Consider the following 26,591-nt stretch of genomic DNA (forward strand, 5'->3'; position numbering starts at 1 on the left):
ATAAGTGGTGCTAGGAAAACTGGACAGCTACATGTAAAATAATGAAATTAGAATACTTCCTAGCACCATACACAAAGATAAACTCAAAATGGATTAAAGGCCTAAATTTAAGACCAGAAACTATAAAATTCTTAGGGGAAAACATAGAACACGCTGTGATATAAATCACAGTAAGCTATTCTATGACCTCCCTCCTAGAGTAATGTATATAAAAACAAAAATAAATAAGTGGGGCCTAATTAAACTTAAAAGTTTTTGCATAGCAAAAGACAATATAAATAAGGTAGAAAGACAACCCTCAGAATGGGAGAAAACGATAGCAAATAAAACTGACAAAGGATTAATTTCCAAAATTTACAAGTAACTCATACCACTCAATACTAGACGAACAAACAACCCAATCAAAAAGTGGGAAAAAAAACATAAACAGACATTTCCCTAAAGATAAACAGATGGCTAACAAACATGTGAAAAGATGCTCAACATCATTCATTATTAGAGAAATGAAAATCAAAACTACAATGAGATATCACCTCACACCAATCAGAATGGCCATGATCAAAAAGTTTACAAACAATAAATGCTGGAGAGGGTGTGGAGAAAAGGGAACACTCTTGCACTGTTGGTGGGAATGTAAATTGATATAGCCACTATTGAAGGCAGAATGGGGAGTCCTCAAAAAAACTAGAAATAAAACCACCATATGACCCAGAAGTCCCACTCCTAATCATATACCCTGAAGAAACCAAAATTGAAAAAGACACATGCACCCCAATGTTCACTGAAGCACTATTTACAAAAGCTAGAACATAGAAGCAACCTAGATGTCCATTGGCAGATGAATGGATAAAGAAGCTGTGGTACCTATATATATATATAATGGAATATTACTCAGCCATAAAAAAGGAGCACATTTGAGTCAGTTTTAAGGAAGTGGATGAACCTAGAGCCTATTACACAGAGTGAAGTAAGTCAGAAAGAGAAAAACAAATATTTTATACTAATGCATATATATGAAATCTAGAAAGGTGTTACTGATGACATTATTTGCAGGGCAGCAATGAAGATAGGACTTCCCTGGTGGCTCAGATGGTAAAGTGTCTTCCTACAATGCGGGAGACCTGGGTTCGATCCCTGGGTTGGGAAGATCCCCTGGAGAAGGATATGACAACCCACTCCAGTACTCTTGCCTGGAAAATCCCATGGACCGAGGAGCCTGGTAGGCTACAGTCCATGCAGTCGCAAAGAGTCAGACACGACTGAGCGACTTCAGTTCACTTCACTTCACTTCAATGAAGATAGACATAGAGAACAGGCTTATGAACATGCAGCAGGGGGAGGGAAGTGAGGGTGGGAGGTATGGAGGCAGTAACATGGAAGCGCACATTGCCATATGTAAATAGATAGCCAGTGGGGATTTGCCGTATGACTCAGGGAACTCAAACCAGGGAGCTGTGACAAGCTAGAGGGGTGGGGCGGGGAGGGAGGGGAGAGGGAGGGGACCTATGTATACCTATGGCCGATTCATGTTGGTGTTTGGCAAAAACCGACACAATACTGTAAAGCGATTGTCCTTTGATTAAAAATAAATACATTTTTAAAATGCAGATCAAAACCACCATGAGATGTCACCTCACACTTATCAGATGGCTAGCCACAAACAGTCTACAAATAACAAATATTGGAAAGAATGTGGAGAAAAGTACATAGTACTTTGTACATTGCTGGTGGGAATGTAAATTGGTGCCACCACTTTGGAAAACCATTATGGAAGTTTCTTTAAAAACTAAAAATAGAACCATCATATGATCCAGCAATTCCACTCCTGGGTGTATAACTGGAAAAAATGAAGTCACTAATTAAAAAAGATACATGCACCCAAATATTCATAGCAGCATTTTATCAAGATATGGGAACAGTCCAAGTGATCATCAACAGATGAGCAGATAAAGACGTGGTTATGTATTTTATATATATACACAACATACATATAATATATGTATGTTATATATATAATACATATACATATACATATGTTATATATATGTTATATGTTATATATGCATATATGTGTATAAACATATACATATATACATATAAATATATGCATGTTATATATATAATGCATATACATATAAATATATATGTATGTTATATATATATGTATATATATATATATAATGCATATACATACATATAATGCAATATTGCTGCTGCTACTGCTGCTAAATCACTTCAGTCGTGTCCAACTCTGTGTGATCCCATAGACGGCAGCCCACCAGGCTCCCCCGTCCCTGGGATTCTCCAGGCAAGAACGCTGGAGTGGGTTGCCATTTCCTTCTCCAATGCATGAAAGTGAAAAGTGAAAGTGAAGTTGCTCAGTCGTGTCCGACTCTTAGCGACCCCATGGACCATGGCCTACCAGGCTCCTCCATCCATGGGATTTTCCAAGCAAGAGTACTGGAGTGGGGTGCCATTGCCTTCTCCGAATGCAATATTACTCAGTCATAAAACGATTGAAACTATGTCATTTGCACCAACATGGATGGACCTAGAGAACAATATGTTTAGTGAAATGAACCAAAGAAAGACAATTATATGTGGTATCTAACAAAAAATGTTAAGTGAATATATATGCAAAACAGAAACAGACTCACAGGTAGAAAAATCTAGTAACTACCAGAGGGGAGAAGAAAAGGAATAGGGGCTGGGATATAAGATTAAGAAATACAAGGTACTACATATAAAATAACAAGAATATATTGTATAGCACAGGGAATCATAGCCATTATTTTGTAATAAATTTTAATGGTATATAATCTGTAAAAACATTGGATCACTACACTGTACAACTCAAACTAATATTGTGTGTCAACTGTGCTTCAGTTTTAAAAAGTCAGCCTTGTTTAACATTTAACCATTTATTGTCTTACACTGCCTGCTACTGTACTCTAAGAAATCTTATTACTGTGGTAGACCATGTATTAGAATGTTCTATAATTACTTAAGCATCTGTTTCCCAGTGTTCACCGTCTTAGTAGAGAACATAGTAATACTGTAAGATGAATAACCTACCTGGAGAAATAATATGGTATATGAAGCAGCTAGAAAACAGTATCACCCAGAGTCCAGTTTGAGATGATATAGCACTTAGAGAAGAGAACATCAAACAAACCAACTGGATGAGGCTTGAAGGAAATGGATGTAGAGGAAAGGCAGCATCTGACTTATCTGAGGAGCAGTATAAACAATAGCAACAACACTCAAACACTCATGGTTATCCAGAGAGACTAGTCTCCCTGAAGGATGCTGGGCAGAGCGCCCCCAAGTGAGACTGAGCATGAACTGAAGGATGAGGAATATTAAAGAGGGACAACCTAAGTCAAAGTGAGGTTTTGAAAATATCCACCTGGAAGCAGTTTGAAAATAGCAAGGGTTTGGTGGCAGCAAATATCACTAGAAGTTTATTGTAGTTATAGAAATGCAAAGCTATCAAATTCTGACTAAAGTGATATTGAAAAATATAAAAGAAGAAACACACATGAGAAACTATAAGAAACATATTAGGTAAATAATTGCACATAGGAAGTAAAAGTATCTTCCTATTACTATAGTTAATTCTGAGCTCTGTTATAATACATGAGTAGTTATATTTTTTTACTTGATCTTTCAATTAAAAATCAGTTGCATCTTATGTAAGGAACACAGAATACAGATATGAAAGCATTATTTTTTCCTTTTAACTTATTTCTCCATATTCAGACTATTTATATCAAAATCAGAAATGTTAAAAACAGAAAATGTTTCTTACAAATTATATATTTACCAAGTTTAAGGTTTTTATTATGCTTTTCCTGAAAAATTAATTCCTAAATTAGTCCAAACATGATTTGTTCAAATTGTTTTATTAATTTCCTATGTAATAAAAAAATTCATGTGATACCTTTAATTCTGCAATAATTTGCCAGTGAAATAAATACCCTTGTGCAACATTCAATCCAGTAGGGAAAAATTCGGTACAGAAAAAATCAAATTTGGCTGCTACAAAGTTTGAGGCAAAGCAAGAAAAAGACTGTCTAATTTTATCAAATAGAACCCTTTGCTTAAATGCTGTAATCTATTCCTTCACAACATTCAGACACAGATGCCACAACTGATGGCTAGAAAAGAGTTAAAGAAACAGGACAATGTGTCTGACGGGTAACTGATTTACCTCAGCAGCAAAAAACTATCACTGATTTCACTAAAGTTTCAATTAGCTTTTCATCCATTGCAATTTTAAAAATTAATTTTCAATATAGTTTTGAAAAAATATAACTCAGACCAAGAAAGAGAAATAGGTCAAAATGATCCTTTAAGAAGAATTTTGCTTTATTTTGACATACACATCTGGAAGCATGTATCACCCTGTGGAAGAATCCTGTTTCTGATTTAGGAGACCAGCTTTCATGATTTGAAAAGCCTCAATTCCTGTAGCAATAATTCTAATGAAACTAGAAGGAAAACAAAAATTGCATACACTTCTGTTTGAAGGTTATGATTATTGCCAAAACCAAAACTAGCTACCCTGGAGCAGCAATAAACGTAAGCAGTAAGCCATGTGTTCAGGGTTTGAAAGAAATCAACAAGTAACTAATGATAGCCTTGCACAGACATATGATTGGTATTTTTTTTCTGTAAGTAGACAATGATGTTTATGTATTAAAATAGAGAACTTCAAGAGGAGATAAATCTGTGAATGCACTGAAAATGCAGGACATGAGACATTTATAGATTGATATATTTAGTGTCAAGCACTAAGGGTATAAGTTGGTAATTAAAAGAAAAATTTGTAGTCAGCTTGGTTTCTCTATGGCTCCACAATTTATTGCATGAATTAAGGCAAGTAATATTAACTGGGCTTCATTTTTTTTCATCTGTCAATAGGGATAAAATATAGTTTACTATGAGGATTGAATATGAATATTTCTGAGCTTCCTAGAACAGGGCTTACTTCCTGGTATTTGCTGGTGACAGCCGTACCAATTATATAATAACTATTTATTTAGGAATATGTCTGACACAGTCAGGCATGGCTGTGTCAATTGGAGCAGTACAAGATATACTGAAGAAAGTTCAGATGTGAAACTAGATCTGCTCATTGAAATAGGAAAAGAACTGAGGTGATGGACTCAGGACAAATGGGAATAAATTCCAATCTTGCAGTTAGAACTCGACCTGTGTTGGGCAAAGTCACAGGTAAGTGAGGACTTGCTAACTCCTCAACACTCACTGAGAGTGGAGGATCCAAATAGACAAGAAGAGGTGAACTAGTGGGGATCCAAGTTTGGCAGTAGTTTCAGGGCTAATCTTACACTGGGGTTTAAACCTAAGGTCATGGGAAAACTTTACATTTCCTGAAGTATTGTATTTCATATCTTCATAGCAAAGCTCTATTTTGTAGAACTACGCATCATCTCTCGACCTCTCAATATAACAAGTTCAGTGGATTTGTTTTCTCTTCTTTTGAGCATATGATGAAGCAATTCATTGGGATTTGAGGACCATGTTACAACAGATTCAGAAAATTAAAATCCAACTCAGAGTGGTTAAGAGAATAAGAAACACATGGGAATTGAAACTTAGGAAGTAAAAAATTCTTCTTGCTCCTCTAATACATCTAAGTCTTATGTATATACTTAAATTGATAACTTTTGAATTGTTTCTCTCTCTCTCTCATATATATATATTATATATAATATATATATATTATATATATGTAGGTAAATGTGATTATAAGTCTTTCATACTTTCATACTCTGAAACTTGCAAAGAGAATTAAGGAATTAACCTTACTAAAGACACTTCAGCTTTTTGTTTGCACATCAGGCACTCATGTCCATAACCAGCTTAAACTGTTTTCTCTTTTAAACTGCCTAGCTCTATTTGAATTCCCCACCTTCCTTTCACATCACTACCCTGGATGTTCTCAAATCTACTTAAACTGAACATTCTACTTCCTTCCTCAAATCCATCGGAGCCCCTAAACACAGATGGAGGAGAACGCATCACCACATCCAACGCTCAGCTGCGGACGGGCGCGCTCAGCTCCGCGCGGCTCCCCCTGCAGGACAGCCTGCTGCCGGAACACGCTGACCCGGAGCGTCCGCCTGCAACCCCTGCCGGTTCTCTCCTGGGTTCACGCCAAACCTGGGCTTCTCTGAGGCTTCTCTGAGCCAATCATTGGGTATGGCAGGACTACTATTGCTGGGCTATTTCTGCCCAGCGTGGACTCTCCTGGCGTCAGCCTCTGCTGGGGCACCTCACATTGCCTGACCAAGACATTCTCACGTCTGCACTGCGGTCAGAAGCTCTCTTGCCCAGTATTCCTGTCTTTCCTGTCATTTTACAGGTGTCAGACCTGCATGACAGTCTGAAGACTCCCCTCACCTGTGCTTAACCCGTCCCCGTATTCTCTACAATTTTCCCCAATAAATATCATGCATCTTTAATTCCAACTTGGCATCTGCTTCTTTTTTTATTATTATTATTATTATTATTATTTTCCCAGTGGGTTTTGTCATACATTGATATGAATCAGCCATGGATTTACATGTATTCCCAATCCCGATCCCCCCTCCCACCTCCCTCTCCACCCTATTCCTCTGGGTCTTCCCAGTGCACCAGGCCGGAGCACTTGTCTCATGCATCCCACCTGGGCTGGTGATCTGTTTCACCATAGATAGTATACATGCTGTTCTTTTGAAATATCCCACCCTCACATTCTCCCACAAAGTTCAAAAGTCTGTTCTGTATTTCTGTGTCTCTTTTTCTGTTTTGCATATAGGGTTATCGTTATCACCTTTCTAAATTCCATATATATGTGTTAGTATGCTGTAATGTTCTTTATCTTTCTGGCTTACTTCACTCTGTATAATGGGCTCCAGCTTCATCCATCTCATTAGGACTGGTTCAAATGAATTCTTTCTTGAAGGACCTGAACTGATTCACTAACTCTAAATTCCTGGACATGTCTCTCAGAATCTGTCCTTAATTTTAATCCTTTTGTGTTTCCCTAGTCAATTCAGATACCTTGTCTTCCTTTCTCCTCAAAGTAACAAAACCTCTTCCACCACCCTGCTCCTGGGGAATTCCTTATTTTCAGATGTTCACTAGAAATATTTCACTGACAAAATAGAAGCATTCAGAAACACCCAATATCACATCGAGCATCTTACCTACTGTGATTCTCATGTAGTCTATCTTTTCTCCTCCTGCTGCTGTGTATTTATTCTTGCCCAAGATGAAGCCCCCCAACTATGCATTGGATTCCAGTCTATCTCACTTATTTGTGATACTGTTTGTTTTGCTTTCTGGCTTATCAGATTTTTCTCTCTCTTGAACAGTTTGTCATAATCAAACATACTGTATTAGTACCTATTAAAAAATCCTCCTGACCCCCCAAATCTTCTGAAGCTACCATCTATGTTTATAGTCTATCTTTATAGTCCACCTATTTTCTTGAATCCACACTAATTTATCATTAGTATAATGTATTTGGTTGGTCAAAAAGTTCGTTCACATTTTCCCATAAGATCTTACGGGAAATCCAGTATATTATTTTCTCTTTTGGACAACTCAATGTATTATTTGCTCTTGCAAATATCAGGATCATCTACCTTAAATCTTTCAGTTAATTCTCGCACTTCACCTCATGTTAACAATCAGCAACATTTGATAATGCTGATCACTTCTTCTTGAAAACCTTTCTTCACACTGATTCTAGACATCATTTTTTTCTTAGTTCTCTTACTTCATTTATTGCTTCTTTCAGCCTCCACCACAGGCAGTTCTCATCATTAAAATGCCCTATCACTTTGTCCCCGCAACTTCTTATAACTACATGTTGTGATGTCTTCCATTACTATAGCTCTAAAAGTCAACTTTAAGAATAAATAAATAAATAAAAGTCATCTTTAGGATGTCCCTGGTGGTCCTGTGGTTAAAAATCTGCCTGCCCATGCAGAGGACACAGGTTCCATCCCTGGTCCAGGAAGATTCCACATGCCGCAGGGCAACGCGGCCACATGTCACGACTACTGAAGCCCACACACTCCAGGGCCTGCATGCCGCAACTACTACTGAAGCCTGAACTCTGCACCAAAGAAGCCACTGCAGAGAGCGGCCTGCACACTGCAACTGGAGAGCAGCCCCTGCTCATGGCAAATAGAAAAAGCCTGTATGCAGCAATGAAGACCCTCAACAGCCAAAAATAAGTAAATAAAACAGAAATTTTAAAAAGTCACCTTTAATTTGATGACTCCCAAGTTTTGGGAATCTCTGAGTTCTCTCCTATGCCCATCTTCAGAACTCCTATATCCCACTGTTTATGCAGCATCTCCCCTTGGTCATCAAATATGTATCCCAAACATAATACATCCAAATATAAATTCTTGATCACCCCCAAGCATGCTTCTCATGTCCTCATTTCCATCAATATCAGCAACTTTCTTCCAATTACTTCAACCAAAAACCTTAAAGGACCTTGAAAATGTTATCCAAAAGTATTCTTTGTTCTATTATGTTCCTATTGACTTGGAAGTCAAAATAAACCCAGCTCAAATATTCTTACCACTTCCACTTACTGCTACCATTATGATCCATGACACTATCAACATCATCTTTTCTATGTATTATTGACATGTATTCCAAATACTCTTTTATATTATCTCCTAATATTTCATCCTCATCTTTAAATGTTATTTACTTTTAAAAAATGTGCAAAACATATCACTTTTTTTCAAAAAATCTCCAATATTCTTATTATTGAGGAAAAGTTAAAGATGGTAACAGGTCCTACAGTTCAGTCAGTCAGTTCAGTTGCTCAGTCGTGTCCGACTTTTTGCAACCCCATGAATTGCAGCACGCCAGGCCTACCTGTCCATCACCAACTCCCGGAGTCTACTCAAACTCATGCCCATAGAGTCGGTGATGCCATCCAGCCATCTCATCCTCTGTCGTCCCCTTCTCCTCCTGTCCCCAAATCCTTCCCAGCATTAGGGTCTTTTCCAATGAATCAACTCTTCTCTTGAGGTGGCCAAAGTATTGGAGTTTCAGCTTCAACATCAGTCCTTCCAATGAACACCCAGGACTGATCTCCTTTAGGATGGAGTGGTTGGATCTCCTTGCAGTCCAAGGGACTCTCAAGAGTCTTCTCCAACACCACAGTTCAAAAGCATCAATTCTTCAGCACTCAGCTTTCTTCACAGCCAACTCTCACATCCATACATGACCACTGGAAAAACCTTGACTAGACAGACCTTTGTTGACAAAGTAATACCTCTGCTTTTAAGTATGCTATCTAGGTTGGTCATAACTTTCCTTCCAAGGAGTAAGTGTCTTTTAATTTCATGGCTGCAATCACCATCTGCAGTGATTTTGTAACCCAAGAAAATAAATTCTGACACTGTTTCCACTGTTTCCCTATCTATTTGCCATGAAGTGATGGGACCAGATGCCATGATCTTAGTTTTCTGAATGTTGGGCTTTAAGCCAACTTTTTCACTCTCCTCCTTCAGTTTCATCAAGAGGCTTTTTAGTTCCTCTTCACTTTCTGCCATAAGGGTGGTATCATCTGAATATCTGAGGTTATTGGTATTTCTCCCAGAGATCTTGATTCCAGCTTGTGCTTCCTCCAGCCCAGCATTTCTCATGATGTACTCTGCATATAAGTTAAATAAGCAGGGTGACAATATACAGCCTTGACGTACTCCTTTTCCTATTTGGAATCAGTCTGTCGTTACATGTCCAGCTATAACTGTTGCTTCCTGACCTGCATACAGGTTTATCAAGAGATAGGTCAGTTGGTCTGATATTCCCATCTCTTTAAGAATTTTCCACAGTTTATTGTGATTCACACAGTCAAAGGCTTTGGCATAGTCAATAAAGCAGAAATAGATGTTTTTCTGGAACTCTCTTGCTTTTTCTATGATCCAGCAGATGTTGTCAATTTGATTTATGATTCCTCTGCCTTTTCTAAAACCAACTTGAACATCTGGAAGTTCACGGTTCACGTATTGCTGAAGTCTGGCTTGGAGAAGTTTGAGCATTACTTTACTAGTGTGTGAGATGAGTGCAATTGTGTGGTAGTTTGAGCATTCTTTGGCATTGCCTTTCTTTGGGATTGGAATGAAAACTGACCTTTTCCAGTCCTGTGGCCACTGCTGAGTTTTCCAAATTTGCTGGCATATTGAGTGCAGCACTTTCCCAGCATCATCTTTCAGGATTTGAAATAGCTCAGCTGGAATTCCATCACCTCCACTAGCTTTGTTCATAGTAATGCTTTCTAATCCCACTTGACTTCACATTCCAGGATGTCTGGCTCTAGGTGAGTGATCACACCATTGTGACTATCTGGCTCTTGAAGATCTCTCTCTTTTTTTTTTTTTTTTTACAGTTCTTCTGTGTATTCTTGCCACCTCTTCTTAATATCTTCTGCTTCTGTTAGGTCCATACCATTTCTGTCCTTTATCAAGCCCATCTTTGCATGAAATGTTCCCTTGGTATCTTTAATTTTCTTGAAGAGCTCTCTGGTCTTCCCCATTCTATTGTTTTCCTCTATTTTTTGCATTGATCACTGAGGATCACTGAGGATCCTACAGATCCCTGCGAAAGGGTTTCCATTTTTCTCTTATGTCTCTGATGTCACCTATTAGATAACTCACTACCTTGATTATTCTATATCAGGATGTTGAACTCCTTGCCTTTCTCCCACCAGCTTTTGTGTCTGTAACATGAACTGTTTGGAGGGAATCTCCTCTAGTTATCTGTGTAATTTACTCCCATCCTTCTTTCACTTCTCTGTTCAAATATCCAGAGAAGCTGTCCTTGAAAATAACATATAAATTAACTCAAATCCAACTCTGTCACTCTGGCTTCCCCTTAGATTTTGTTTCACAGCACTGAGCACAAATAGAAAATCTCTATATTCCAGTAGGCATATCCTAACCACACAAAAGTGTAAGTTCCTTTATGGAAGGTATTTTGTAGAATGCTCTGCTATATATTTTGAATTATGTTGATGGCATATATAGCAGCAGATATTTATTAAGGGAGTAAATGCATGAAGTAGATAATGGGACAGGCACAGAGAAGGAGCAGGGTGAACTTGTCACTAGAACTAGAGTAGAAATTAGAAAGATAACCTGGTTAATAAGGACTAATTAATAATTCTAACATGATTATTCTAATTAAGGTACAGAGATAGTTAGAAACTTGGTCATTATTATTAGCATTTAAGATTTTTACAACTAGGCTACTAGAAACAAAGTTAAATGTGCAGAAAAGGCTTAACATAATTGTGCAAGACCGCTAGCCCCAGAAGGCCTACTTTCAAGGTTAACCCTTTGCCCTTGGTGTCTGGGAACGTGGATGTCAAGGGTACTCCTACCATCCCCAAATAACAAAGGTCATGTATCATGTCGGCAGTGTTTGTGCAAGCAATGTGCTTTAAACTAGTCTGCTTTGCTGGGAAACTGGAAGATTGATATGTGCTAGGCAGGGAATGAAAACCTAGGACATGAGTCAGCTTCCCTTAGCAGAAAGACAGCATACATTGCACTGCATTTTCATTGCTGGGGAAGAGTGTGCTCCACGCGACACCTAATGAGAGGGAGGGCGTAAGAAGTCTGCAGACAGACTTCTCCACACTCTACTGATGTCTGTTTCCCTTATCCTGTTGTTTACCCTAACTACATTTGTGTGATAAATATTTAGGAGTAAAACTATATTTTAAGTCCCATGAATCATTCTAGGGACTTTTAATGTGGGGATGGTGTCATGGACTCAATCGCTATTAATAAACACCTGCAAAACACAATAATAAAATGCATCCACAGTAACAAACGCTGAGATTGAGTGCAAAATCTCTGCCAGTCCACCTGTCAATGATCGACACAGGTTCGATCCCTGGTACAGGAAGATTCCACATGACTCTGGGCAGCTAAGCCCACATGCCACAATGCTGAAACCTGTATGTCCTAGAGCCCCTTCAGATTTTAAGCCACCAACTGTTAGATATTCAGGTTTCAAATCTCTAGAAAATTTAAATTGGTTCTCACAAAGGAAATAAGATCTGTCTTCAGTACAACACGGGAAAACCAAAACCCAACATGGTGTAATGTAACTTTGAATCTAGAGCTGACAAAGAGACCTATTCTTCATATTTCTGAGACTACTAAAAACCTAGTATTATCTAATATGCACAAGAGTACTGAGAAGAACCACACCGTACCTTAAACCAAAAGCGGCAAAGCAATAAATGAAACTTTGCATAAACTTTTGCTTAAATTTGAATCAATTATTTTAAGTTCTGTTCTTTAATTTTATTGACAACTTTAGAGAAGAAAATAAATACATGCCTATAAACTGTTCAGATGCAAAAATATAGTTATATATTTTAGAGAAATGATATAGCAGTTAACTGTTAAAAGTTATAAATGACAAAGCCATCCAACTTGATATCTCATCAGCAGAGTTAATATAAAAGTGCAGTAAGTACTTTTAAATTTTGTTGAAAAAAATGAAGAGCTTTATCCAAAGCAGAGCTTGTTCTCTCAGTCACTGCTGACTCCACAGCATCTGTCAAGAGTCACTCAATAAGTCACTCAATATTGAATTAATGAACATCTAGCTCACAAATAAGGGTCACATGGTTAAACTGATTTTACTTTACTCTTATTCATCCAATTCCTGAAAATAACATAAAAAGATAATGAATGTTAGACATAACACATTCATTATATATGGCCATTACATTTTTTCAGTGTCACTCTGCTTCTAGCTTGTTGACTCAGCGGAGTAAATACAGAACACTTCTGTCTATTACTCATAACAGCTTTGAAGGAAAAAAAAAACAAAAAACAAAAAACATTTTCCTGAGTGCAGTAGACTATTACTCTATCGGAAGTCAAGAGTGCATTAGTACCTTTTATATAAACTGAACTTCCAAGTAGTTTTGACACTGATCAAGTTAAATGTGATAATAGCAAGAGTGATGAAATGATAGTAGAAATGATGTAATACAATAGAATTAGGAATTCTGGTGTGCTAAAATTAATTGTCCAAGGAAGTACTGTGTTCACATTACAAAATGTTCTAAAGATAAAATTTCCAAAATTTAAATGAACAAGTAATAAAATCAGCTTTCCAATTGAGAGACTGTGTTAAAATAGCTATTTTTATAATTTCTGGTTTTTTATACATAAGAACATCCATTTTATGTGTCATGCTACTAATAAAAAGTAAAATACATCTTAAAGCCTACAGTTAAAAATGGTATGCCAAAGGCATCACGTTTATAAAATGACATCACATATACAATTTGGTCTTAGAAAAATTGTGTTCTGCCATTTTAAAAACCTAAATTTTCAAGGTGAAAGTTGCTCAGTCGTGTCTGATTCTTTGCGACATCATGGACTACACAGGCCATGGAATTATCTAGGCCAGAATACTGGAGTGGGTAGCCTTTTCAGGAGTGATACCCCTTCTCCAGGGGAAGGGGTGATGCCAATACAATTGTTAATGAAAATAATGGCCTCAACAGCCCAAAACAATTGTGTGTAACTTTTTTATTATATGAAACAGGGATAGTTTTAATGGTTTCAGCTGAACAAAAACTTCTCCAGAAAGACTGGCTTCCAATTAAGATGCAGAAATGTAGAAAGTATTGCTTCTACTCAAGCAGAAAAAAGCCAAATAATCTGCAAAATTATAATTTGCTCTTACCTAATACAATAAATGAAGTCACAGAGGAAACAAGTAGGCTGAAATGTGAGGAAAGACAGGCACCTTCAAGGAAATGCAAGTGATGACGTATCTGGGGCAGAACATAGTAGAAAACTGGGACTGACGTATAAGCCAGTAAAAAGATTTCAGCTAAGATTTTAACAAAGTCTTAAAGACCAAGTGTAGGGTTTCCTCAGAACATAGAACTCTCAAGAGCTCAAGACATCAGGGATTTTACATTCAATCTCAGAGGTTTTCATGGCTGTTACAAGGCAACAAGAACACTTTGAGCACAGTGAAACACTAAAAAGGCCCTCTCTGTGCTTCAATTGTGAACAAGAAAAGCAGCTGCCACTGCAGGAAAGCACCGCAGGAAGTTTCTGTCTGGAAACTTCCCTTCTACAGGGAAGAAATTTTTTGAGTTGTAATTAGGGAAAGAGGAGGGGATAAGTAAACAGTTGCAATTAGGGCAAAAAAAAAACCAATACAAACAAAACAATTCTACCCTTGGGATGAAAGTTGACTCTCCAGACCTGGTTATTAGAGGTACCTACATCCTAGCAAGAGTACTAGAGTAAGATCACAGGGATATCCCCATTCCCAGGACCAGGAATATCAAGCCTATCTAAACCTGAGACTGAACCAGGAAAAGAGAATGCCCTCCCATGCCCCCACCAGGCTACTCTGTGCTGACTATGTAGCTGCCTGTATCTGGGGTGAGACATATGGAGAGGCATCTATTCTCATGTGGAAGAACACAGTAAGTTCAGTTCAGTAAGTCATGTCCAACTGTTTGCGACCCCATGGACTGCAGCATGCCAGGCTTCCCTGTCCATCACCAACACCCGGAGCTTACTCAAACTCATGTCCATCAAGTCAGTGTTGCCATCCAACCATCTCATCCTCTTTCACCCCCTTTTCCTCCCGCCTTCAAACTTTCCAAGCATCAGGGTGTTTTCCAATGAGTCAGTTCTTCAAATCAGGAGGCCAAAGTATTGGAGTTTCAGCTTCAGCATCAGTCCTTCCAATGAACACCCAGGACTGATCTCCTTTACGATGGGCTGGTTGGATCTCCTTGCAGTCCAAGGGACTCTCAAGAGTCTTCTCCAACACGCCAGTTCAAAAGCATCAATTCTTTGGCACTCAGCTTTCTTTATAGTCCAACTCTCACATCCATACTGGAGAAGGCAATGGCACCCCACTCCAATACTCTTGCCTGGAGAATCGCATGAATGGAGGAGCCTGGTGGGCTGCCGTCCATGGGGTCGCTAGGAGTCAGACACGACTGAAAGACTTCACTTTCACTTTTCACTTTCATGCATCGGAGAAGGAAATGGCAACCCACTCCAGTATTCTTGCCTGGAGAATCCCAGGGATGCGGGAGCCTGGTGGGCTGCTGTCGATGGGGTCGCACAGAGTCGGACATGACTGAAGCGACTTAGCAGCAGCAGCAGCACATTCATACATGACCACTGGAAGCACATAGGGAAAGTCTAAAGGTGATAGGAGAACAGAAGCACTGAAAGAAATCCTCTGACAATCTAACTCGCACCCTATGCTGAAAAAACTGAAGAAAAATAAGCATTAGGGGTAACTACAGCTACAACAAAACCCACACTCAATTTTTATGCAAGCCTAAAGACCTATGACCAGCATCTTTCAAGTTCTGAAAGAAAAACAATCCAAGAACTTTGCAACATGAAAATATTTTCCAAAAAGGAAAGTTAAATAATGACTTTCACAGACAAACAAAAACAGAGAATTCAGTACCATTTATTAGGACACATATCAGAGGACATCCTTCAGGTAAAATAAATATGATACAAAACTTGTCTGCATCTCAGGTAATCTGTTAAGTGGGGAAAAGCAAGGCTGAAATAACCGACTATCTGTGGTTTTTAACATCAGAGAATCCCCACATATTTCGGTCTTACCTCCAGGAGGTAGATGAGGCTCTCACAGTGAAGAGCAGAGAAAAATCCCCTTGTGCTTCTGGCAGGAAAAGAGGAAAAGGAGCTATTTTGAAATATGCCAGATCACCCTGTTTGTTTATAAAGTATCTCCCCTCAGGTGAAACCATTTAGCTAGAGTCCAATCTGCCAGAATTAGTCAGAGCTTAATTGATCTGGAGAAAGCAAAAACCCAATTCTAGGTCCTTTTAGCTTTCCATATAAAAGAAAACATATACCAAATACAATCCAGTGTAGACACAGTGTCCCTAGGAAGAGGAGCAAAAAAACCCCAGAAGTGTGTGTGAAGCTCAGAGTTCACAGGTACAAGTTCACTCAAAAAGAAAGAGGTGAGGGGAAAAAAAAATAACAAAAATCACACACTCTAAAAGAGAAATGAAGAATGTCCTTCATGACATTATTGATAGACTAGATATAGGTGAGAAAAGATTTTCTGAGCTTGAGCATATCTTAATAGAAACCACTGAATCTGAAAAGCAATGAGGAAAAAGGACTAAAGAAAAACATAAAACAGGCGAAACTAAATATTCTAAACTGTGGTACAACTGAAAAGAAAAGTATAACACATACTGAATAAGAATTCCAGAAGAAGAAAGAGAAAGGAATGGAAGGAGTGTCTGAAACAATAATGATAGTAGAATGACTTGCAGAAATGTTAAAAATAAATAAATTCTTCAGAGCCAGGGCAAATGACTAAGGACAGAAACTCAGATCTAGATAAAGAAAGAGCATCTGAGAAGGAATAAGTAAAGGTAAAATTAAACGTTCTATTTCTCCTATTCTTCATCTGTTAGATAAGAGTATGTGTGAAACAGTAAATGTAACAGTATATTCAATCATGTGTCCATATATATATATATATGCTTATGTGTAAGTGAGATGAATGACAGCAATGATAAAAGGGACAGAAGGAAGGAGTAAGGATTATTTTGTTATTATGAAGTACTCACTACTTGTAAATCAGTATAGTGTTATTTAAAAGTGGACTTGGATTAGATGTAAATGTTATTGAGACCTCTAAAAATGGTAAAAACAAGTAAAATGAACTTGCAAAATGAAATCATGTAAAGTACCAATTAGAAGCACAAAAAAGCTGAAAATGAGTGGAATGCAAAAATAGGAATAAAGATCAAAGGTGAGAAATAGGAAAATACTAACAAATATGGTAGATATTAATCCAACTATATTGATAATAATTTTGGATATCAACCGTTTAAATGCACAAATTAAAAGATTGTCACAGTATATCAAGAAACAAGTACCAACTAAGTATTGTCTAAGAAAAACACTTTAATATAAAGACAAGTAAAGATTAAATGAGTGAAGTAATACATACGATGCTAACATTAATCCAAAAAAATAAGAGTATCTTTGTTAATTTCAGATAAAGCACATTTCCAAGGAAGGAAAACTATTAGGGTTAAAGAAGGGCAATACAAAATGATAAACAGGTCATTTCTCCAAGAAGGCATAACAACCTTAATGTGTAGTACCCAACCACAGAGTATCAAAATATATGATGTAAAAACTTATAGAACTGCAATCAGAAAACATAGACAAATCCACTATTATAGTCAAAGTCTTCAACACCCCTCTATCAGAAATGGAGAGTTTAAACAGACAAAATATCAGTAAGGATACAGTTGAACTTAACAATTAACTGGATATTATGAACACCTATAGACTACTTTCTACAACAAAAGCATAATACACATTTCTGTCAAGCTCATATGGAATATTTACCAGGATAGGCCACATTATGGACCATAAAATGTACCTTAGCAAATTTAAACATATAGAAATCATTCAATGTCTGCTCTCAGCCCACACATAATTAAATTGGAAATCAGTAGTGGAAAGATAACTGGAAAATCCCAAGATATATATATAGATTAAACAACAAATTTCTGTGATATGGATCAAGGAAGAAGAAAAATTTATTTTCAACAAAGTGAAAATGAAAACAGCTATCAAGATCCATGGGAGGCAGTGAAAACAGTGCGTGGGGGAAAAGTAGAGCATATATTAGATGCATATATTAGAAAAGAAAAAAGATCTAAGTTTCCAACTTAGAAAATTGAAAAAAGAACAAATGAAACCCAAAGTAAGTAGAAGAAAATAAGTAATAATGAGCATGAGCAGATCTCAGAAATGGGTTTCAAGACTCCTTCTGGTGACTGGTAGCCTGCTTCCCAACCTGCTATGTCCCAGGTAGTCCCTCGAGTCCTTTGGGGAAGCTCCTGCTGACTGGATAAATTCACTTTTCAGAAAATGTACAGTAGGTCTTTAATGTGTAAAGAGTTACCCCAGGAGATATGGATTCACAGCCCATAATTTATTGCTGTTTCAATTCATCTGCTCTTATTACTTTTCTCTTCCAGAAATAAATTATCTTCTACCCTCCAACTAGTTAAGTATATGATATTGTCTAAATTTATGTACAATGAAATTCATTTTCCCTTCTCCCATTCACCAAGTATTTTCCATTTTCTAATTACTACATTGAATGTTTCTTTAATAAACTCCTATATTTTATTAGTCTGCATTAGTCTATATTGCTATTTCAAATGTTCTCTTTTATGAACAATAGCTTCTATTTCTTTGTGTGTGTCAGTCGCTCAGTCATGTCCGACTCTTTGCAAAACCACGGACTGTAGCCTGCCAGGCTCCTCTGTCCATGTAGTTCTCCAGGCAAGAATACTGGAGTGGATCGCCACTTCCTTCTGCAGGGGATCTTCCCGAACCAAGGATGGAACTTGGGTCTCCTGCATTGGCAGGCAGATTCTTCACCACATGAGCTACCAGGGAAGCCCAAAATACTGAGTGAAGGAATCATATTAAGAAATATGTTTTTACTATTATAGTCTATAGTTTTTACAGGATCAAACGTCTTCTTTTCTTAAAACCCTCTAAAGCTCACCTTTGCTTCCCCTGTTCCTAGGAGTGGTAACTGCTTCCTGTAGTTGCTACCTTTGAAACACCTTTGATTTCCCTTTTTGTCTCTTCAGCTACCCAGCTAATGCTGACCAACTTCCACAAAACAACTTCTGAACACTGGTGAACATCTGGCACCCAGAAAGGCAGCCCATTCTCTTAGAAAGGAGGTAGGGCAGAATATAAAAGACAAAAGCAGAGACAAAAGAGTTAGGGATGGACAGCTATCCTGGGGAGGGGGTCTTGAAGGAGGAGAAGTTTCCACATAGTAGGAAACCCTCTCACAGGCGGTCTGTGGGGGACTTTTGGAATCTCAGAAGGCAATACAACCAGGAGGAAAAGAAAACAAAACTACAGAATACACACCTAGCTGCAATTGAGGAAAAGAGAAATTTCCCGAGAAAGGCTCTAACCTAACAACTTAACCTGGCCCTCTCACAGAACAAAGGACTGAGCGAATACCAAAGGAGAGCTAGCCTGCTGCATACCAGCCCCTCCCCTTCTGGAGGCAGAGAGGCAGGCTTGGGACAGCCAGAGCTGGAAGGCAAGGGGCTGCTACAATCTCAGCCCCAGAAACACCATCTCCCACCAAACTGTGAGCAGGCTCCCAGCTGCTAACCATGTCTTCCTGAGATCCTGGATAGTTGACATCTGCCAAGAGGGTCACGGCCTGAAATCAGCTCTCCAGAGGAGACATACTACACACCTGAGATGGTACTCCCAAGGCGCACCCTGGAAACCAAGCATCCAGGACTAGGAAGGTGATTAAGATGCACGGTCCACCTGGGACAGTGTGCTCACCAAGCACCTGGTTACCTGAGCTGCTCAGACGTGGGAAGGGCACTAAATGCATGCCCAACCCACAGAGGCTGAGCCAGAACTGTGTCTGAGTGTCCCCTGTGGAGGGACCGGTCAGCAGTGGCCTGCCGTAGGGTCTCTGGGTGCAGCAGACCTTGGTATGGCATAAGCCTTCTTGGAGGAGATTGCCATTAACCCCACCATAGAACCACCAGAACTTAAACAGGACTGAGGAAACAGGCTCTTGGAGGGCACAAACAAAACCTTGTGTGCACCAGGACCCAGGAGAAAGGAGCAGTGACCCCCACAAGAAACTGACCCAGACATGTCCATGAGTGTCCAGGAGTCTCTGGCAGAGACAGAGGTCGGCACTGGCCTGCTGCAGGGTCGGAGGCATTGAATGCAGCAGTGCATGCATTGGACTTTTTGAAGAAGATCACCCTTATCTTCATTACCTCCACCATAGTTTGGCCTCAGGTCAAGCAACAGGGAGGGAAAACAGCCCCACCCATCAATGGAAAATTGGATTAAAAATTTGCTGAGCATGGCCCCACCCATCAGAACAAGACTGTTTCCCTCTCAGTCAGTCTCTCCCATCAGAAAGCTTCCTTAAGCTTCTTATCCTTCTCAGAGGGCAGACAGAATGAAAACCACAAACACAGAAAAGTAACTAATCTTATCACATGGACCACAGCCTTGTCTAATTCAATGAAACTATGAGCCATGCAGTGTATGTTCATCCAAGAGGGATGAGTCATAGTGGAGAGGTCTGACAAAACGTGGTCCACTAGAGAAGGGAATGGCAAACCACTTCAGTATTCTTGCCTTCAGAGCCCTGTGAACAGTGTGAAAAGGCAAAAAGGTATGACACCAAAGATGAACTCCCCAAGTCGGTAGGTGCTCCATGTGCTACTGGAGATCAGTGGAGAAATAAGTCCAGAAAGAATGAAGAGATGGAGCCAAGGAAAAAACAACACCCAGTTGTGGATGTGATGGGTGATTGAAGTAAAGTCCGATGCCACAAAGAGCAATACTGCATAGGAACCGAGAATGTTAGTTCCATGAATCAAGGCAAATTCATATTAGTTTAGTCTCTCAGTCATGTCCAACTCTTTGCAACCCCATGGACTACAGCATGCCAGGCCTCCCTGTCCATCACCAAGTCCCAGAGCTTACTCAAACTCATGTCCATTGAGTCCGTGATACAATTCAACCATTTCATCCTCTGTCACCCCCTTCTCCTCCCTCCTTTAATCTATCCCAGCATCAGAGTCTTTACAGATGAGTAAGTTCTTCCCATCAGTTGGCCAAAGCATTGGCATTTCAGCTTCAGCATGAGTCCTTCCAATGAATATTCAGGACTGATTTCCTTTTTGGGCTGATTGGATCTCCTTGCAGTCCAAGGGACTCTCAGGAGTCTTCTCTAACACCATAGTTCAAAAACATCAATTCTTCAGTGCTCAGCTTTCTTTACGGCCCAACTCTTACATCCATACGTGACTACTGGATAAACCAATGCTTTGACAAGATAGACCATTGTTGGCAAAGAAATGTCTGCATTTTAATATGTTGTCTAGGTTGGTCATAAATTTTCTTCCAAGGAGCAAGTGACTTTTAATTTCATAGCTGCAGTTTCTCACTGCTTCTACTGTTTCCCCATCTATTTGATATAAAGTGATGGGACCGGATGCCATGATCTTAGTTTTCTGAATGTTGAGTTTTAAGTCAGCTTTTTCACTCTCCTCTTTCATTTTCATCAAGAGGATATTTAGTTCTTCTTTGGTCTCTACCATAAATGTGGTGTCATCTGCATATTTGAGGTTATTGATATTTCTCCTGGCAATCTTGATTCCAGCTTGTGCTTCATCTGGCATTGTGCATGATGTACTCGGCATATAAGTTAAATAAGCAGGGTGACAATATACAGCCTTGACGTACTCCTTTCTCGATTTGGAACCAGTCTGTTTTTCCATGTCCAGTTCTAACTCTTGCTTTTTGGCCTGCATACAGATTTCTCAGGAGGCAGGTCAGGTGGTCTGGTGTTCCCGTCTCTTTAAGAATTTTTCACAGTTAGTTGTGATCCACACAGTCAAAGGCTTTGGCATAGACAATAGAGCAGAAGTAGATGCTTTTCTGGAACTCTCTCGCTTTTTTTTTTTTCGCTTTTTTGATTATCCAATGGATGTTGGCAATTTGATCTCTGTTCCTCTGCCTTTTCTAAATGCAGCTGGAACATCTGGAAGTTCATGGATCATGTATTGTTGAAGACTGGCTTGGAGAATTTTGAGCATTACTTTGCTAGCGTGTGAGAGGAGTGCAATTGTGTGGTAGTTTCAGCATTCTTTGGCATTGCCTTCTTTGGGATTGGAATGTGGCCCAGTCCTGTGGCCACTGTTGAGTTTTCCAAATTTGCTGGCATATTGAGTGCAGCACTTTCACAGCTTCATCTTTTTGGATTTGAAATAGCTCAACTGGAATTCCATCACCTCCACTAGGTTTATTTGTAGTGATTCCTCCCAAGGCCCACTTGACTACATATTCCAGTATGTTTGCTTCTAAGTGAGTGATCATACCATTGTGATTATCTGGGTCTTGAAGATCTTTTTTGTACAGTTCTTCTGTGTATTCTTGCCACCTCTTCTTAACGTCTTCTTCTCCTGCTAGGCCCATACCATTTCTATTCTTTATTATGTCCATCTTTGCATGAAATGTTCCCTTGGTATCTCTAATTTTCTTGAGGAGACCTCTAGCCTTTCCCATTCTATTGTTTTCCTCTGTTTCTTTGCATTGATCACTGAGGAAGTCTTCCTTATCTCTCCTTGCAGTTCTTCAGAACTCTGCATTCAAATGGGTATACCTTTCCTTTTCTCCTTTGCCTTTTGCTTCAAACTGACAAATTGGACGTGGTCAAATAGAAGATGGCAAGAGTTAACATCCATAATTTTAGGAATCAGTGAACTAAAATGGACTGAAATGGGTGAATTCAACTCAGATGACCATCACATCTACTACTGTGGGCAAGAATCCCTTAGAAGAAATGGAGTAGTTAGTCATCATAGTCAATAAAAGAGTCCAAAATGCAGTACTTGGATGCAATTTGAAAAATGACAGAATGATCTCTGTTCATTTCCAAGGCAAACCATTCAATATCACAGTAATCCAAGTCTATGCCCTGACCAGTAATGCTGAAGAAGCTGAAGTTGAACAGTTCCATGAAGAACTACAAGACCTTCTAGAAATAACACCCCAAAAAGCTGTCCTCTTCATTAAAGGGGACTGGAATGCAAAAGTATGAAGTCAAGAGCTACCTGGAGTAACAGGCAAAATTGTTCTTGGAGTACAAAAAGAAACAGGTCAAAGGCTAACAGAGTTTTGTCAAGAGAATGCACTGGTCATAGCAAACACCCTCCTCCAACAACACAAAAGAAGACTCTACACATGGACATCACCAGATGGTCAATACTGAAATCAGACTGATTATATTCTTTGTAGCCAAACTTTATACCATCAGCAAAATCTAGACCAGCAGCTGGCTATGGCTCAGTTATGAACTGCTTATTGCAAAATTCAGTTTTATATTGAAGAAAGTAGGGAAAACCACTAGACTACTCAGGTATGACCTAAATCAAATCCCTTACAATTATACAGTGGAAGTGACAAATAGATTCAAGGGATTAGATATGATAGACAATGTGCCTGACATACTATGGATGGAGATTCGTGACACTGTACAGAAGGCCGTGATCAAAACCATTCCCAAGAAAAAGAAATGCAAAAAGGCAAAATGGTTGTCTGAGGAGACCTCACATATAGCTGAGAAAAGAGGAGAAGCTAAATGCAAATGAGAAAAGAAAAGATATCTGTATTTGAATGCAGAGTTCCAAAGAACTGCAAGGAGAGATAAGAAAGATTTCCTCAGTGATCAATGCAAAGAAATAGAGGAAAACAATAGAATAGATCTCTTCATGAAAATTAGAAACAAATCGCCAGTCCAGGTTCAATGTGTGATACAGGGTTCTCAGGACTGGTGCACTGGGATGACTCAGAGGGGTGGGATGGGGATGGAGGTGGGAGGGGGATTCAGGATGGGGAACACATGTACACCCATGGTGGATTCATGTCAATTAATGGCAAAACCAATACAATATTGTAAAGTAATTAGCCTCCAATTAAAATAAATAAATTTATATATTAAAAAAAAGAAAATTAGAGCTACGAAGGGAACATTTCATGCAAAGATAGGCACAATAAAAGACAGAAATTGTATGGACCTAACAGAAGCAGAAGATATTAAAAAGAGGTAGCAAGAATACACAGAAGAACTGTACAAAAAACGATCTTCATTACCCAGATAATCACGATCGTGTGATCACTCACCTAGGGCCAGACATACTGGAATGCATAGTCAAGTGGGCCTTGGGAGGAATCATTACAAACAAAGCCAGTGGAGGTGATGGAATTCCAGTTGAGTTATTTCAAATCTTAAAAGATGATGCTGTGAAAGTGCTACACTCAATATGCCAGCAAATTTGGAAAACTCAACAGTGGCCACAGGATTGGAAAATGTCAGTTTTCGTTCCAGTCCCAAAGAAAGGTAATGCCAAGGAATGCTCAAACTACCACACAACTGCACTCCTCTCACATGCTAGAAAATAATGCTCAAAATTCTCCAAGCCAGTCTTCAACAGTACATGAACTGTGAACTTACAGATGTTCAAGCTGCATTTTGAAAAGGCAGAGAAACAGAGATCAAATTGCCCTCCATTGGATTATCAAAAAAAGTAAGAGAGTTTAAAAAAAAAAAAAATCTACTTCTGCTTTATTGACTATGCCAAAGCCTTTGACTGTGTGGATCACAATAAACTGTGAAAAGTTATTAAAGAGATGGGAATACCAGACCACCTGACCTGCCTCCTGAGAAATCTGTATGCAGGTCAAGAAGCAAGAGTTAGAACTAGACATGGGAAAAGAGACTGGTTCCAAATCAGGAAAGGAGTACATCAAGGCTGTATATTGTCCCCCTGCTAATTTAACCTATATGCAGAGTACATCATGTGAAATGTCGGGCTGGATGAAGCACAAGCTGTAATCAAGATTGCTGAGAGAAATTTCAATAACTTCAAATACACAGATGACACCACCCTTATGTTAGAAAGCAAAGAAAAATTCAATATCCTCTTGATGAAAGAACAGAGGAGAGTGAAAATGTTGGCTTAAAACTTAACATTCAGGAAACTAAGATCATGGCAGCTGTTCCCATCACTTCATGGCAAATAGATGTGGAAATAGTGGAAACAGTGAGACTTTATTTTTTTGTGCTCCAAAGTCATAACAGATGGTGACTGCAGCCATGAAATTAAAAGTCACTTTCTCCTTGGACAAAGAGTTATAACCAACCTAGACAGCATATTAAAAATCAGAGATATTACTTTGTCAATAAGTCAAACTATAGTTTTTCCAGTAGTCATGTATGGATATAACAGTTGGACTATAAAGAAACACGAGCAGTGAAGAATGGATGCTTTTGAACTGTGGTGTTGGAGAAGACTCTTGAGAGTCCCTTGGACTGCAGGGAGATTCAACCAGTCCATTCTACTTGTTTTCTGATTCATTACTTTTTCTTCACATTTATTATTTGCTTTCTTTCATCACTTCAGATTTAATTTTGTATCATTTTTCTTTTCCTCTAGACATTTTTAGAGCAATTATAAGTTCACAGTGAGACTGCACATAGAATACAGAGAGCCCCACGTACCCACCTCTTCCACCACTATCAATATGTCCCACCAGGGTGGTACACGTATTACAATTGATCACTCTACACTGACAAATGTTTATCACCCAGAGACCACAGTTTACATCTGCATTCACTCTTGGTGACTGAACTAAGAATGGCTTTGTATAAATGTGAAATGACATTTATGCTCCAGTAATCCTCTGGGCTTTGCCTTTTAATCTCACCCTCATCCTTTATCTAGAGCAAGCAGTGATCTATTCACCTTCTCTATAGGTTTGTCTTTTCCAGGATGTCAAATAGTTGGAATCATACAGCATATACTTTTTTCAAATTGACTTATTTCACTTAGAAATATGCATTTAAGTTTCCTCCATTTTTTCTTATGACCTGAATACTCATGTATATTTATCACAAAATTATACTCCTTTGTCTGTAGTACCAGAGTTTATTTATCCTTCTACTTTCTGAAGGGCATCTTGTTGCTTCCAAGATTTTGCAATGATGAAAAAAGCTGCAGTTTTTTTGAGGACATAAGTTTTCAACTCCTTTAGGAAAATACTAAGGAACAAGACTGCTAGATCATATAGTAAGAAAATGATTACTTTGGGAAGAAACTGCCAAACTGTCCTCCTAAGTGGCTGAACCAATTGTGCTCCCACCGACAATGAAAAGGTGAGCTCCTTTCCACACCCTCACCAGCATTTCGTTTCCAGTGTTCTGCTTTCTGGACATTCTGATAGGTGTATTGTGGTATCTCACTGTTGCTTTCATTTACATTTTCCAGATGACATATGATGTGGAACATCTTTTCATATGCTTTTTTAGCATCTGTATATCTTTTTCAGGATTTCCCTGGTTGCTCAGTGGTAGAGAATCTGCCTGCACTGAAGGAGATATGGGTTCGATCCCTGGGTTAGGAAGACCCCCTGGAATCTTCCTAACCCAAGAAATGGCAACCCACTTCAGTATTCTTGCCTGGAAAATCCCAAAGACAGGAGAGCCTGGCAGGTTACTATGCATGGAGTTGCAAGAGTTGGACACGACCTAGCAACTGAACAACACCACACATTTTTCAGTAAGATGTTTGGTAAAGTCTTTGCTTCAATTTTTAATTGAGTCTTCTTATTGTTAAGTTTCAAAGTTCTTTTTATATTTAGAATAGCAGTCTTTCATGAAATAAGTCTTTTGTAAATATTTTCTCCCAATCTGTGATGAGTCTTTTCATTCTTTTTACAATGTCTTTCACAGAGCAGAAATTTTTAATGAAGTCCAGTTTATCTAGTCCTCTCTCATGGGTTGTGCTTTTGGTATTTAAGATCATTTTTTTAATTGAAGTGTAGTTGATTTAAAGTGTTGTGTTACTTTCAGCTGTATAGCAAAGTGATTCA

Source organism: Cervus elaphus, chromosome 31 (genome assembly GCF_910594005.1).
Source record: "Cervus elaphus chromosome 31, mCerEla1.1, whole genome shotgun sequence".
In the NCBI taxonomy this organism is placed as follows: Eukaryota; Metazoa; Chordata; class Mammalia; order Artiodactyla; family Cervidae; genus Cervus; species Cervus elaphus.